This window comes from Neofelis nebulosa, chromosome 4 (assembly GCF_028018385.1).
Source record: "Neofelis nebulosa isolate mNeoNeb1 chromosome 4, mNeoNeb1.pri, whole genome shotgun sequence".
NCBI classification, from domain to species: Eukaryota; Metazoa; Chordata; class Mammalia; order Carnivora; family Felidae; genus Neofelis; species Neofelis nebulosa.
In genome coordinates this window covers 14,867,122-14,882,140 of record NC_080785.1, presented here as the reverse complement: position 1 = coordinate 14,882,140, position 15,019 = coordinate 14,867,122, and the positions used below count along the sequence as shown (strand labels likewise).

Below are 15,019 nucleotides of genomic sequence, written 5' to 3'. Positions count from 1 at the left end.
CTAAGTGTGTTTCTCAGGGTCACACAGCAAACACCGACTTGAAGAGCTCAAGTCTTTTTGCTCTAACTCCGATGCTCTGCCATCAGCACACGGAAGTGTGCTGAGCCGAGATGTCCGCAAACATCTGGCAGGAACACTTCCGGCAGGAAAACACTGGCAGGAAAAAAAAAGACATCAATCCAAGAGATATCCATGGAGGCTGTATATTTTCTCACATACTAAGTCTAGACTTTCAAACCACATTCGGGACTTTCTGGAATCTTACAATCATTCAGTTTACTATCCTCTAGATCTTCTCTGTGACCATCCACTCCACGTGTACTTTTTTCCTAGCTGTGATGACAAAGTCCAAAGCAACGCGTGGTCCCCAGAGCACCTTTCCCGTGTCTCCTATCGTGGCCCTAAAAGAGTACATCCTGGCTTGCAGAATCCAAATGCAGAGCTCCTTCTGGTGCTAGCTCAGCAGTCAGTCCGTTTACACGGAGAAGTTAACTTGGCGCTCTCCCTCCACCCCGCAGAATAATCTTGCCTTTGGCTTCCTCATGGCTGAGCACAGGGAGCCACAACCCACCTTCCTCGGGGATGCACGAAGCAAGACGCTCATAGCAAGACTCACAGACAGCAATTTGCAGCTCCCTTTCCCCAGTTTATCTTCCTCCACCCTGAATGGAGCTGGGCGGATGGCTTAGACACAGGCTCCAGGCTGGATTCCCTGCCTCAAAGCCAGGTTGAAACCCTGAACCAGCCACATGACCGTAAACCTCAGTTTCCTGTTAAAGGGGATAATAAACCTATTGGCTCCATTCGGTTGGGGCTGATTAGATGAGGTGACACATGTAAAGCACCTAGCGTGCAGTCCTGTGCCTATGCCCCAGAAGCATTTGTTTCTATTTTGCTGTTGTTTCGATTCTTCCTGTCACTCCCATTGTACAGATGTCATCTCAGAAGCCTTAAGGAGACCCGTGTCCCTTCATGTGCCTCTGATCCACCAGGGTCTCAGCACGTGCATCTGTGCCCCTCGGCCAGCAGCCCCTCTGCTGCCACTCCCGCATCCCTCACTGCCCCTCTGGGGTCCCTTGCTGCCCCTCCCTTTCAGCCTGGAACTTTTCCTGCCCTCCTTCCCTTCCAACAGAGTTCCTCTTTTCACATCCTATTTCCCCAGAACACTATTTTCTGCCAGAGACCAACAAAACAACGGTAGAATTACCAAGACCCGAGGACTTGGAAGGATTTCAGACATTGCTGGTTGATCCCGAATGCCCTCTCCCGGGCACCTGCTCGGGACCCATCATCCACTGGTCACTCCAGGAATGAAGGGCTCACCTCTTCCATGTTTCAAACAGCTGGACCAGACCATTAATCCACAAATCCATTTCCCTATAGTTTCCACCTATAGCTTCAAACTCTGGGCCCATGTAAATGACCCTTTAAAAGAAACCCCTCAGGGGCGCCTGGGTGGCGCAGTCGGTTAAGCGTCCGACTTCAGCCAGGTCACGATCTCACGGTCCGTGAGTTCGAGACCCGCGTCAGGCTCTGGGCTGATGGCTCAGAGCCTGGAGCCTGTTTCCGATTCTGTGTCTCCCTCTCTCTCTGTCCCTCCCCCGTTCATGCTCTGTCTCTCTCTGTCCCAAAAATAAACGTTGAAAAAAAAAATTAAAAAAAAAAAAAAAAGAAACCCCTCAGGCTTCTGCAAAGTTTCTCCATGTGGCACACTTTCAAGTCCCTTGCCCACCCTAGTCTCCCTCCAGCCTGTGTCCCTCTAGAGGGTGACACAGCCGGAGTAGCAGGCTGACCCAGGGTGCGAGCAGATGGTGCAGAGGAGAGCACAGTAGCTGCTTCCATGATGGTTGTTTCCAGTGACGGGGACGGGGGGCGGCCATTGATAACCCGTTCTCCAGTCACCTTCCCTGAATTTGTCAAAATATATCTCAATTATTGCAACTCTGCAGAGTAGTAAGTCCTACAAGTTTCAAATACACTGGATAGAGGGGTGCCTGGGTGGCTCAGTCGGTTGAGCTTCCGACTTCGGCTCAGGTCACGATCTCACGGTCCGTGAGTTCGAGCCCCGCGTCAGGCTCTGTACTGACAGCTCAGAGCCTGGAGCCTGTTTCAGATTCTGTGTCTCCCTCTCTCTCTGCCCCTCCCCTGCTCATGTTCTGTCTCTCTCTGTCTCAAAAATAAATAAAAACATTTTAAAAATTAAAAAAAAATACACTGGATAGAAAAGGTACTTCCTTTGATTTTCCCCCCAAAATTAACCCCTTCAAGCGTTCCAAAGCATGGTAAACAACTTCATACTTCACCCCCTTCAAATCTTTTCTTCAAAACACTTAGCTCTGTTGTGGTTTTATGTGTATGCGATTCGTCTCTCTCCCCCCACTGGCCCGACTGGAGGCTCCAAAGAGAGGGACTCACTACGGTAGCCCCAAAGCCCATGGGAATCCTGGGGGCCCTAAGGAGCGAGGGAATGGATCTGTTACAGGCTCTGATCCCACCTCACCTCATCAACCCCATCTCCTTTCCTGTCATGTGCCAGACAACTGGGGGTCTGAGAACAGAGATCCTGCACTGGGGCGGCACCCAAGAGCCTGTTCCAAGCATGGTGTCGTGGCGGGGCCTAGTCTGCAGGTGAGGTGTGAGAAGCCAAGTGGGCATTCTAGGAGCATCTTCAGGGAGAAACCAAGTCAGAGAGAAGGTCAGACCTGCCGGAAGAGAGTAGTCAATCTAAACAGGCCGGCCAGAGGGGAGGAACCTAGGGCTCAAGACACCAGGATGGATGTGGATGGGGGGAGGGGCACACAGGACTCCTCAGCTCCTCAGCTGGAGCAGCAGTGAGCACTCACCAAGCGCTTACTGTGTGCCAGGCATTGGTAAGTGCCGTCTGCAAACAGGCTTTTTGCCGACTACGCGAGGTGTATTTGTATTATCTCCATCTTACTGGGTGAGAAACTGAGGCTGACAGTGAAGCTGACCACAGTCACACAGCCGAGAAGCAGTGAGACACAAATTCAGATGTGGGCGATGTGACTCCTGTGGGCTTCTACCCAAGGCACAATACTGGCTCCCAAGGTGGAAGCTTGATGTGGAAAGAGGGGGAAGACCCTGAAAGAATTCCCCAGGCTGTCTGCACAGAGCTAGACTTTATATAACGTTCTGTAAGCCATGGGCTTAAGCAATGCCCTGGGAACTTAAAGATACAGCTGAGACTCAACCCTCAGGCCCCATTTCCTGTGGGGTGTTACAGGTGACTCCAGGGTGCAGCTGAACTTGAGAACCAGCATGAATCAAAACGCAAGAGGAAACTGCTCTTCCCTGCTCTTTCCACGGCAGAGCCCAGAGGCCAGGGGGACCCCAGAACGGGAGTCTCACTTCCATTCCTCAACAGGGACTGGAGTTTCAAGTTCTCACACCCCAAGTGAGGCCGAAATGGGTTGGGGCAGAGGAAACATACTCTGGCCAAGACTGACCGACAGTCTGACGACCGGGTACAGAGGCCGCATGCGGCTTTTCCGTTCGACTGTACTGTACTGTTTCCAGCTCGACTGGCCGGTACTCTTATGGGAATGTTCAGGACAGAGGCCTCCTTCCTTGGCTACATACGTGTGAAGTCTCACCCTGTGTTTCCTAGCTTCACTCCTCATAAATCAGTTTTCAGGGCCTCTGAGCCTAAAACAGCTACAGAAAGCACAATTTTGATTACAACATACTTCCACTAAGAGCACTCATCAGAAAGAAAGGTAACGCACAGGAACACGAAGAGCTTTCCCAAGTGAATTCCAGACGTTTTTGCTCTAAATGCATATGACTGTTGCCCTATTTTTAATTTACCTTAAAAAAACCACATTGGTGGGGCGCCTGGCTGGCTCAATCGGTTAAGCGTCCAACTTCGGCTCAGGTCACAATCTCACGGTTCGTGGGTTCGAGCCCTACATCGGGCTCTGTGCTGACAGTGCAGAACCCGCTTCAGATCCTCTGTCCCCCCCTCTCTCTACCCCTCCCCCATTGTGCTCGCGCGCTCTCTCTAAAATAAGTAAATAAACATTTAAAAAACACCACACCAGTGGGCGCCTGGGTGGCTCAGATGGTTAAGCGTCCGACTTCGGCTCAAGTCATGATCTCACGGTTCGTGAGTTCAAGCCCCGCGTCGGGCTCTGGGCTGACAGCTCAGAGCCTGGACCCCGCTTCGGATTCTGTGTCTCCCTCTGTCTGCCCCTCCACTGCTTGCACTCTGTCTCTCGCATGTCTCAGAAAACACCACACCAGCAAGCTAAGTGATCTGGGGAGTCCCAAAAACCAGAGCAGACTGCCCAGGCCAGCCTTGCCTTGGCCTAGAAGACCTCACGGGACCTCCCTGAGCTCAGGGGGTTAAGGGCTCTGTCACAACAAATGGTGTTTTCTCATCAGACAGATTTGCAGTTTTACAAAATTCAACTCCCCTACCAGAAATCCAACCCTACCTACCATTAGTCTGAGCTTTTGGGAAAGACTCTTTTCTTAGATTACTGGGGAAAGATCACAGCATCCTACGGTCTGGGCCAAAGGGAGCAAGACATCAGAACGGTTTCTTTGGAAGGTGGTGACTCATTGTGGGGTTAATGAACCTTGAGAAGATCCCACAGGGGCCCTCCTCCTGCTGCCATTTAAGACCGTTTCCTTGTGCCCTTCCCTTAGGAAAAAATCAAGAACAGCTGGGAATTGTGCGATCTTCAGGAAACTGCAAATATATGTATCGGTCTGGCCAGGACCCTCAGGGGTGGCCGCACACTGACCCAGGGACAGTCTTGGAGCAACTGCTCTTTGTGAAGAAGCTTGGAGCCAGCTAGGGTCAGAGAGAGAAGAGGGGTAGGCAACCTGAGCTAGGAGCCCTGAGCCCAGCCCCCCCCCCCACCCCAGTTTGACAGGACACTATCGCACAGAGCAGGGGCCTCCTCACGGGCCAGTGAGCTCCCCAGGTGCTCATGGGGGTTACAGGTCCAAGGCTAAGGAACAGGACAAGGCAGAAACTCTCCACAGCTACCACATCAAAAGCAAGCACTGTAGAATTCCCTGAGGCTCCCTCTCCTTTCCCAAGGAGCCGCCCCACATCGCTGCCCATCTGGGACGAGGGCCCTCCCCAGCCCAGCCACTCTGCCAGGCACCCAGGAGGACCCAAGAGGTTTCTGCAAGGGCTTTTCGCACTTCAGCTGGGAGAAGCCACTGCACACTCCCCACCTGCCTGGCCGGGGTTCACGGACACTCTGGACTCACAGAGTCCTGTCCTCCCCCAGCCACCGCAGGGGCTCCCTCTTCCCGAACGCTCCCGTCCCTCCAGCCCAAGTATGTGCTCCTGCCTCAGTTTACGTGCTATCTTATGAAGCCTCCAATCGTCCCCAGGCCGCCCCTCTGCCGTGGTCATGGAGCAGAGCATGAGCACACCCTTGTGCGTCCTTCTCGAACCGGGAAGAGAAAAAAGTCCTCCTTCCTTGCTTTCCTTGGCTTGGCCCTGTCAGCCTTCGGAGGGCAGACAGGGGTTCTCACTCACACAGCATTATTTCTGCCAGGCTGCACCCTCTCTCTGTCTGCTGACCTTGTGCACAAACCCTTCTGAGCCTCGGTTTTCTCATCTGTAAAACAGAAACTCAATAAAATGATACACGCGAAACTCGCCCTGTGCCTGTCCTCCAGGACTTGGTCAACGAATACTCAGTGTAGCTGCGAGCATTCCCTTCTTATAAAAACACTGTTGGTTCCGCTCTCTGCTCCCACTCCAGCCCTGCCCCAGGCCAGGCTTTCTTTCTCCTGTCCCCACCCTTGTCCCAACGTCACCTGGAGCTGGCTTCCAGGCCCCTCACTCAGAGGCTTGGCCCGGAGGGGAGACATGGAGGTCATCACAAAGGTGGCAGCTGAGGGGCAATGGGGTGTCCTTGGTCCAGCACCCCACTCCTCTGTCACAGCCATACTGTGGGGCCAGCACTACGGGCAGGAAAGAGAGCTAACTTCTCCGATCTGTGCCTTGTGTGGCAGGATGTGAGCCGCATGTCCTCTAGGGAGCCCAGCCTCCTTATGTCTGCTGGGCGGTCACCCCACCACCTCTGGTCCTGACTCCTGGGCCTCCTGTCCAGGACCCTGTAGAGCAGCAAGGCCCTTGCCCTTTGAGTTCCTGGAGGCCATCTGCTGTCACCCCATGATGGGCAGGAAACATGGCCTGGCAAATGGGCCTGGCCCAGCTCAGCCACGCCCACCTCCTTAAGGCCACTTCTCTGTCCCCAAGTACCCAGCTTCCCTCCAGGTCCACACCTCCAACCCTCCCTGGCCCATGGCCGTGGACTTGACCCCAGGCTGCCTGGAGCTACCGTCCTGCAAAAATCCCTCGGCCCACCGGCCCCTGCCCGGGGCCTCCTGATGTGACACTGTCACCTATGGCACCTCAGAGACCCCAGTCTGCTCCCACCTGAAGGTCAAGTTCCTTGAAGAAGCCTCATTGCAACGCGGGGGACAGGCACCCCACACCTGGCCCTGATAGGGAACAGCAGACGCAGAAGACAAAAGAGACAAACGATTCCTTAAGATCCACGGTGAAAACAAATTGCCGTAATTAACACGTGCCACCTCCACGATACATGGGCTGCCACGTGGTTGGCGTGAAGCAGAGAGGCATAAACTGCAGAGAGCACGCACTCCAATAAAACGGCAATAAACGATGCGCCTGTGAAGGAACTCGGTTCAATTCTGCTCCAAAACCTTGTTTAAGTGCTTTTATTGTTTCTGTGTGAAAGAGCACAAATGCTTTTTGAAAATTGCTTCGGCATAAGCCTCCCCTTCTCCGGGAAGTGTTTCCGATGCCCCCCAATCCCTGCCCTGAGCAGACTGGGTGGCCCCCACAGGGCCCCCTCCATGTCCCCATTCTGTGTTTCCCTCCCTGTGAGCCTCAGCGGGGGTCCACAGGGCTCCTCCCCCCCCCAGGGCCCCCACCCACCCAGGGGCACACAGCAGGCGTGGGGGACACACTCCCGGTACAACAGTGGTCTGGACCAGGTGGTCTGCAAACATCAGGGGAGCCCCAGAGGTTGGTTGCTAAGGGGACCCTTGGAGGACAGATGAAATTCTTATTGGAAAGATCTTTAAAATAAATAAATACATCAAATAAAAGCGTAAAGATAGGAAAACATAAACAGAATCTTTTTTCACAGAGGGGAAGGGAGGGAGCAGTAATGTCCCCTCACGTGGCCACAGTCACCTTTTTTGGGGTTCCGTCCTACATTAGAGAACAGCCCAGTATCAGATAAACAGTAACAATGACAACAAAAACGGGTAACAAAAGTTCCCCAAGTGGGGACCAGGCTGATGTCCCCGAGGGCTCATGCTCTGGCAGCTCTGTCCGCAGAAGCAGCTGCTTGCTCGAGAGCGATGCCCCTAACTGAAGCCTTCGCTGGCTGCCTCGGGGGCCCACAGGCCCAGCTTGCTCAGCAGATGGGGGGATGAATGGGGAGCCTGGGCTGGGAGCACTCAGCCTCTCATTCCATGAGACCCTCCTCCATTCCATGAGAGATAGGAGTCTCCCTGGGACCCTCTCTCCCCACACTTGGGCATGAGAAGGATGGCAGGGAGTGACCATCATCTCTCCGGATGCCCAAGCCAGGGAGGTGAGCCCTCCACCTCCTGTAACGTGGTATGAAGGAAGCATCTGCCAGGCCATTCCAGAGACGCCCGGGGGAGCCCACCCGCAGGTCGGCTGGCCCAGCCTTCCCTCTGGACCTCAGCAGCCCCCCTTCCCCTGAGGCTCCAGCCCTGACCCAACAGACCAGAGGCTGAGGTAGGAATTCAGCGTCTCAGCTCCTCTGAACAGAAATTGCTATCAAGCCTCTGAGGAACATGCTGTCTGATTTAGCGAGTCTCCTCCCACCCCCAAATTTAATTACAAAAAAAAAAAAAAAAAGGTTTTCCCCCCAAAACCTCATCCTCATGTATTCAAACCCAGTCCTCCAGCAGCAAGGGGAGGGAGGGATGCTTTTTGGTGTCCTTGGTCCCACCACTGTCAGGGCAGCTCATGTTAGCTGTTACTCGGGGCCCATGTTTACTTAGCCTTGCCACTGCAGAGGCCACTCTTGACAAGGAATCCTTTTCACGAAAAGCCACCAGCTGCAGAAAATCGGCAAGGGCTAAAATCGTGTCTGGTGACAGAGGTGACAAGACAGCCATCATGGAGGGTACGAGGCAGCCCTGGAGACAGGCTCTGACTAAAGGCCAGCTCTCCCAATGTCTGGCCATGGGGCCCCGGGCAAGCCACCCAAACTCTGGGAATGTCCACCTCCTCTGGGGCAAAGCAGAATCTTCCAAGGTGACAGGAGGCGTTCTGCAAGGCTCTTTGTTTAGGGAAGAGTTGAGGCAGGTCTCCAGGAGCCTCTGCGATGTCTTCCAGGGCTTATCTTCTAGCATCTTCCTCCCTCTTCTGATTACAGGAGTGAGGGCCTCTCACCAGCGTCTCCTCCAAGGCAGCCCCACTGAATTCTTTTTTTTTTTTTAATGTTTTTTAAAGTTTATTTATTTATTTTTGAGAGAGAGAGAGCGAGCAGAGGAGGGGCAGAGAGAGAGGGAGAGACAGAATCCCAAGCAGGCTCCACACTGTCGGCACAGAGCCTGATGTGGGGCTTGAACTCACAGACCTTGAGATCGTGACCAGAGCCGAAACCAAGAGTCAGACACTTAACCAACTGAGCCACCCAGGTGCCCCAAGCCCCAGTGAATTCTTAATTCTCACTGGCACAGTCGTTTCCATCCCTCCTGGGAAGACCCCACGCCTGAGGCTACCGTGGACTCACCGGGTCCCTGACCAGCACTTCTAGAAACAAGCAAATCTGATACATGCACTCCTCACCTCATGCCCCAAAGCAGAATTGCAAACAGAGCTTCTTAAGAAAATCCCAATTGGCACTCTCTGAGGAATCCTCACTACCACCCTTTGAAATGTGATTTGTCCCCATTTCACAGATGAGCAAACTGAATCTTGGTGAGGCTTGATAACTTGCCCACTGTCCTGCAGTCAGATCTGTTGAATTCCACATCTCTGCTTTTCCACTTACAATTCTGTCTGTCAACCGTGAAATGCAAAATCTCAAGAGTTGATTATAAAAGAGAAAAACAGTGAATTGCTCCTTACTTTTTTTTTTTTTTATTTTAACTTCAAAAACGTACTCATAAGTAGGGCTGAATATATTTTAAAGCTTAGCTGGGTTAGTGGAATTTTTTTTTAAGAGCAGTAAATGAGCCTGTGTGAGCACAGGCAGAGACAAGCCACCCCACCTCTCTGAGCTGTGGGTCCTCATCTGTGCAGTGGGGCCCCAGGGGGTTGAACTCATGGACCTTCTGAGGCTCTGAGGCTCTTTATCATCCTGTAACTAATCTCCTACTCATGTGCCGGCTGCCAGTTCCTATGACTCCTTTCTCCTAAGCCAGTGAGTAGATGTACTACTCTTTCCTCGCTAAAATCTGGTCCCAGACTCCATTTAGGCCTCTGGACAGCATTCTTGGGCAAAGGAGACTTTTTTCTTTTTTTCTTTCCTTTTTTTTTTTTTAGCTTCAGCCTAGCCCTCCCCACTTATATCCTGAGATGGGAAAATGGACTGAGCAGGCAATAGGGAATTTAAAATGAGCTGGAAAAAAAAAATCCTGCCACAATAAATCGCATCACAGTGGAGATCTCTATCTAACCAGAAAATTCTCAGTCCAGACAATGGCTCATTTATTTCCAACAATATTCAATACAACAGAATTCCAGGCCAACAAAAGGATTTCTACAGGTTCTTGGAGTTGGTTGCAAAGGGATTTAACCTACATAGAAAAGAGAGCTGTTCAATTATAGATTCCCAGGCGTGAGGGAGACCTTTGTAAATAAATTGTAAGGGGTCTTGCTGAAAATGCGGCTACTTCCCTGGGGAGCATCTCACCTACCGACAGTGTGAGGCCGATGTACCGCAGCCCTGCCTAGAGGACGTGTGGGTAAATATTTGGGTAGAGACGGTTGCTGCTGGGATGGTGGGCAGAGCCAGCTATCAGAGGAAATGGCCCTCTCTCCCAGGCCCAGAGATGATACATTTCTAGAAACATCCAGGCAGGCAGCCTCTAAAGACTCCTGGGCTTTCCAAACACATTTCCTATTCTATGGTCAGCAAGACCGCGCTGTGAGCATGGGCGGTAAAGAGGAGGCAGGAAACAGGAGGGTGGGGAGGGGTCTGGAAGCCAGCCTTCTAAATTTAACATGCAGTTGCTTTTAGGCAGAGTGGATAAAAAATAAATTCCAGTGCTTAAAGCTCTTATCTGTGTTTACCATTTCCCCAAACAGCACCTGACCTGGGCTCTGACTTTTAGACTGAATTATCAACACACACACAGGAATGAGGGCTGGGGGGGGGGGGGGGGGTGCGGTGCTGGGGGTGGAGGTGGGGGGTAAATAGGGCAAGTTCATCACTCTCCACCTTCACGTGACATTTCTTCAGCCAGCAGGTGACCCAGGATCTGCTAGTGTCACAGGCTGTCCCTGGGTAGATGCGGTGCCATTTTGGGGGGGGGGGGCGGGTAGTCATGACACTTCAGACCATCCTAGATGTGGAAGTTACCATGAGGTCACACATGTCTACCTGCTTTCAATGAGGGATCCATGAATATCCTCCAGCAACCTCTTCAGATGCTCAGTGACAGCTTTTGAAAATCTCCAGTGTGCATGGGGCTTGTCTATTTCATGAAGTTCTAGTCATCTGAAAATCCTTCCCTATATTGCATCAAAACTGTTCTCCCCACGCCTTATACCATCATCCTGGGTCTGCCCCACTAATGAGAGGAGCAGCACGTACTTTTCCTTTGTCACATGTCTGCTGCTCAGTCGTGTGGCAATGCTCTCATTTCTCCCCCTTGGTTTGCTCAGGTCCCCCGAATTCTTGGAGTGTGCCCCTGGAAGTGGCATGCCAGCCCCAGCTCACTCCCCGTCGCTCCATCCCCTCTCCACCCGCTCATCTGTTAACCCTGATGCTGGCCCACCCCTCCCTCATTCAGTTGACTGATGCAAAGGCCATTCCTTGTCCTTTATCCCCATGGCTGTGTCCAGGAGACCCGAGACTATCCAGAGTCTCTTCCTTTCCAGCCCCTCAGCCTCCTTTCCCTGGGAAGCCCTACAGTTCAGTCCTTGGTGCCCTGCTTTTCTTCCAGCCCCCATCCCGGGGACTCATCCCCCTCTGTGCAGCTGAGCGGGACACCATCGTCCCCAACACAAGCCTGCCAGAGCTGAGCTCTCCTGGAGGAGGCAGCCCACCCAGACTGGTCCTCCGTCCATCTTTCGGTGCCCCCAGGAATGAAACCTCGGGATCGCTTTCATCACTTCACTCCCTGCCCCCTTACATCCGAAGACTCACCTCCCTGGACTAGTCTTCCTTCCTTACGATGACTCTGTATCAGCTGCACATGAGAGTTTTCCAGGGACTGTTTAGAACACTACTAATTCCTGCACACCAGTCCAGACCAACTAAACCTGAACATTTAGGGGTACGGCTCCGGGCTCGGTGGGGAGCAGCCAAGATGGGGAATCACCGCTTGCACTGCTTCTCTTTCAACCCCCTGCCCACTCTGACCACTGCTCTGTCATCAGAGACCCTCACTTTTGCCCAGGCTATTGCAATAGTCTCCTTGTTGTCTTGTTGACCAGCTCTTCCTACCGTCCTCCTCTACATCATCTGTCAGAGTTATAGTCATTTTCAGTGCGTCACTTCTACTCATCAAACCTTCAGTGGCTCCCTATTACCATAATAATAAATCTCTGAAGGAACAAGTCAACAGTTTCCCAAGTACATAATGAGTTGAATGTATAGGACTGTGTCTTGTCTCCTCTCTCCCCCTGCCCCCACACTCTGCTAAAGGCATGTCACACCCATGTCCTAGACATACTATCTATGTGGGGACAGAGTGAACAAAAAGCATCGGTCTGCAAATTAAATGCAAAACACTCTCTCCCTGGTGCAGAGAAAGTGAGCTGGGTGATTTAACCGTCACTTACTTAGGGGCTTATCTCTTTAAACATCATATACCACTTGGCTGTTAATGGAGAGAACAGAATCCTAAACGTTACATAACAACAGATAATCCAAAGACTCGAATCTAGTTGATTTGGGAGTGTGTTTTATGCTTATGAGTCCTTATGTCTGATAACTGGGACAGTTCTTTAAAATCAGGTGATTAGAGATGTGTCTTATTTGTCTCTACCTCTCCTTTTCCCTACACGCCCACTAGAGGGATAAATAACTCTGCTCCCAAATAATACACTACTTTTTCCTCTCAACCCTTTTCTGGAATAGAGATAGTGGTTGCGTTTCAGCGAGTTGGAATCTGGTGGCAGAGGGAAGAGGGTCAAACCCATAGTGAGATTAAATAGAAGGAACTGGAATGTATGTCAATGACCTATTTTCCAACTGATTCACTTAAAGTTTGAGGTACAACCAATTCCCTTATGACCCAGCAAAGCCACTCCTAAGTACAGAGCCAACAGGAATGTGTACGTATGTCCACCAAAAAAACATATACAAGGGGCGCCTGCGTGGCTCAGTTGGTTAAGCATCCGACTCTTGATTTCTTGATCTCACGGTTCGTGGCTCTGAGCCCCGCATCGGACTCTGCGCTGATGGCACAGAGTCTGCTTGGGACTCTCTCTCTCCCTCCCTCTCTCGCTGCCCCTCCCCTGCTTGCACACCCTCTCTCTCTCTCCAAATAAACTTAAAATATATATATATATATATATATATATATATATATATATATATATATATATATATACAAGAATGTTCAGCTTTATTCATAATGGCCCCAAACTGGGATGACTCAAACGTCCACTCACGGTGGAAAGAATGAGTTGCTGCGGGAGCACCACCCAATCACTCGAGCGGACACACTTCGGCTCCACACCACACCGTGGCTGAGTCTCCAAGACCTGGCCCCGCACACACACAGGCAGGCCTGGGCAAAACCCCACAGACAGCATATTCTGTTTATACACAGATTTTTTAAAAGGCAAAAGTAATCGCTCGTGTTACAAGTCAGGATGGCAGTTGCCCTTGAGGGGGCTGTGATTGGACAGGGTCACGGGGGCGCCTCAGAGTGCTGGCAATATCTGGGGGCTTGACCAGACATGGTTACACGGGTACGCTCACCCTGTGAAAATTCACCGAGCTCTGTGCTTTAGGTTGTGCTATATTTTTTCCGTATGCATGTGATTCCTCCATAAAATGTACAAAAGGAAAGGAAGAGGGGAAAATGGGTGATAGGCATTGAGGAGGGTGCTTGTTGGGCTGAGCGCTGGGTGTTGTATGTAAGCAATGAATCATGGGAATTTACTCCCGAAGCCAAGACTACACTGTATACACTGTATGTTAGCTAACCTGACAATAAATTAGTAGTAAATAAATAAATAAATAAATAAATAAATAAAATATTTTAAAAATAGGAAAGGAAGAGAGGGAGGGAGGAAGGGAAAGGGGGGAGGATGGGAGGAGGGGAGAGGGAGGGAGGTCTATGCAGTACAGCATGATGGACAAGTCTTAGAATTTGAAGATCTGGATTTAGTTCTGACTCTGCTATTTACTAGCTGTGTGACCTTAGTTAAGCCACTAACCTCTCTGAATCTCTGTGTTTTTTTTTTTTTTTTCACCTATAAAATAGGCAGCAAAAACTGCCCTACCTACCCCACAGTGCAGTTGTGAGGACCAAATGACAGAACTGATGTAAAAATCCTACTGTACCCAGTAAAATACTGCAGGGGGGTGGAGTGCTATTATTATCTTAGATCTCTCGAAGACAGGAATTCTTATGGAAAGTCAGGGATATTGATAAGGCTCAACCCAGGGCCTTCGGTGGTAAGGGCTGGCACTGTGTGTGTGTGTGTGTGTGTGTGTGTGTGTGTGTGTGTGTGTGTGAGCGCACACACAGGCGGGTTTGTGTTCTTTCATTACAATCTTGTCACCTAATCCCTTAATGGCCTGGCCTCAGAGTACAGGAGCACCTGGAATAATCCAGGGGTTTATGTGAGATGGGTTCTCTTTCCTTTTCAAGTGGATGTAAATAGATACTATACACACTCTCCTAATTACCTTTTCTAAGGCAAGGATGCATGTCTGCATCTAAATCTGCCAAATTCTTTAAGTTAGCATGTAGGACTTTCTGGGCACTGGCTAGGCAAAGCAGTGATGTTGATAGAAAGATCCCCCGCCCACCTCATAGCCCACCCTATCCCTCCATCCCCCATTGCTTCTTGCCCCAAGCCTGGAACAGCTCACGTGGGCCCATCTATGGAATCTCAAAGCCAAGAAGTCGGAGCCTCTGTTTAGAGAACTGGTCAGTGAGGAGCCCAGATCCCCACTCAGGCCTCGCCTGCATCTTGGGGACCGGGCGCAGGGGGAAGGGGCTTTTCTCCTGGGCTGGTGGTCAAAAGGGCAAAGCGAAGGTTGCTACATTTTCTGCAGTTTGGTTTCATACTATTATCGTACGTTCCCCAGGGAATGAGAGTGAATGGAAATCTTTATTCTTCATATGGCTGTACAGCCCCTGGCTGTCCCCATGCTAGCATGTCCAGTCTTAAGGGATTTCGAGCTCCCTGCTTCTAGAGGGCAAAGGCTGGCAGAATTTAGCCCACTTTATATAACACCACGTCCGGTGACATATGCGTGGGCACTCACTAGTGCCATCCGATGCTGCCCTTGTTAGTCCTCGGGAAGGACAAAATTGAAGCCGCCCCCACTTCCATTTCCTTTCACAAAATAAGAAAACGTTAATTTTTCTATGAGGTCTCTGGCTCTCCAGGAAAAATCTTTTTGAAAGCAGTGACATTTTTATTTGCTTTTTCTCATTCTATCTGCACACACCGTGTGTGTGGTGTAAGTGTAGGTGTGAGTGACGTGGGGGCAGGACGTGCATGTGTCCACGTGTGGGTGCGTGTATGTGCACGTGTATGTGTGTCTAGCTCTCGAAGAAAATGGCACACAAAAATCTGAATGTAGCAAGGTGAGAG

General features: G+C 51.1%; 1 protein-coding gene and 1 long non-coding RNA gene across 3 annotated transcripts in view; one reads left to right on the top strand and one right to left on the bottom strand.

Moving 5' to 3' along the window:
- TBXAS1 (thromboxane A synthase 1) overlaps positions 1-15,019 on the top strand; it is a 156,036-nt gene that overhangs the window by 125,869 nt on the left and 15,148 nt on the right. The window lies entirely within an intron of this gene.
- The window catches only part of LOC131508904 (uncharacterized), a 161,947-nt gene that overhangs the window by 136,787 nt on the left and 10,141 nt on the right, over positions 1-15,019 (bottom strand). The window lies entirely within an intron of this gene.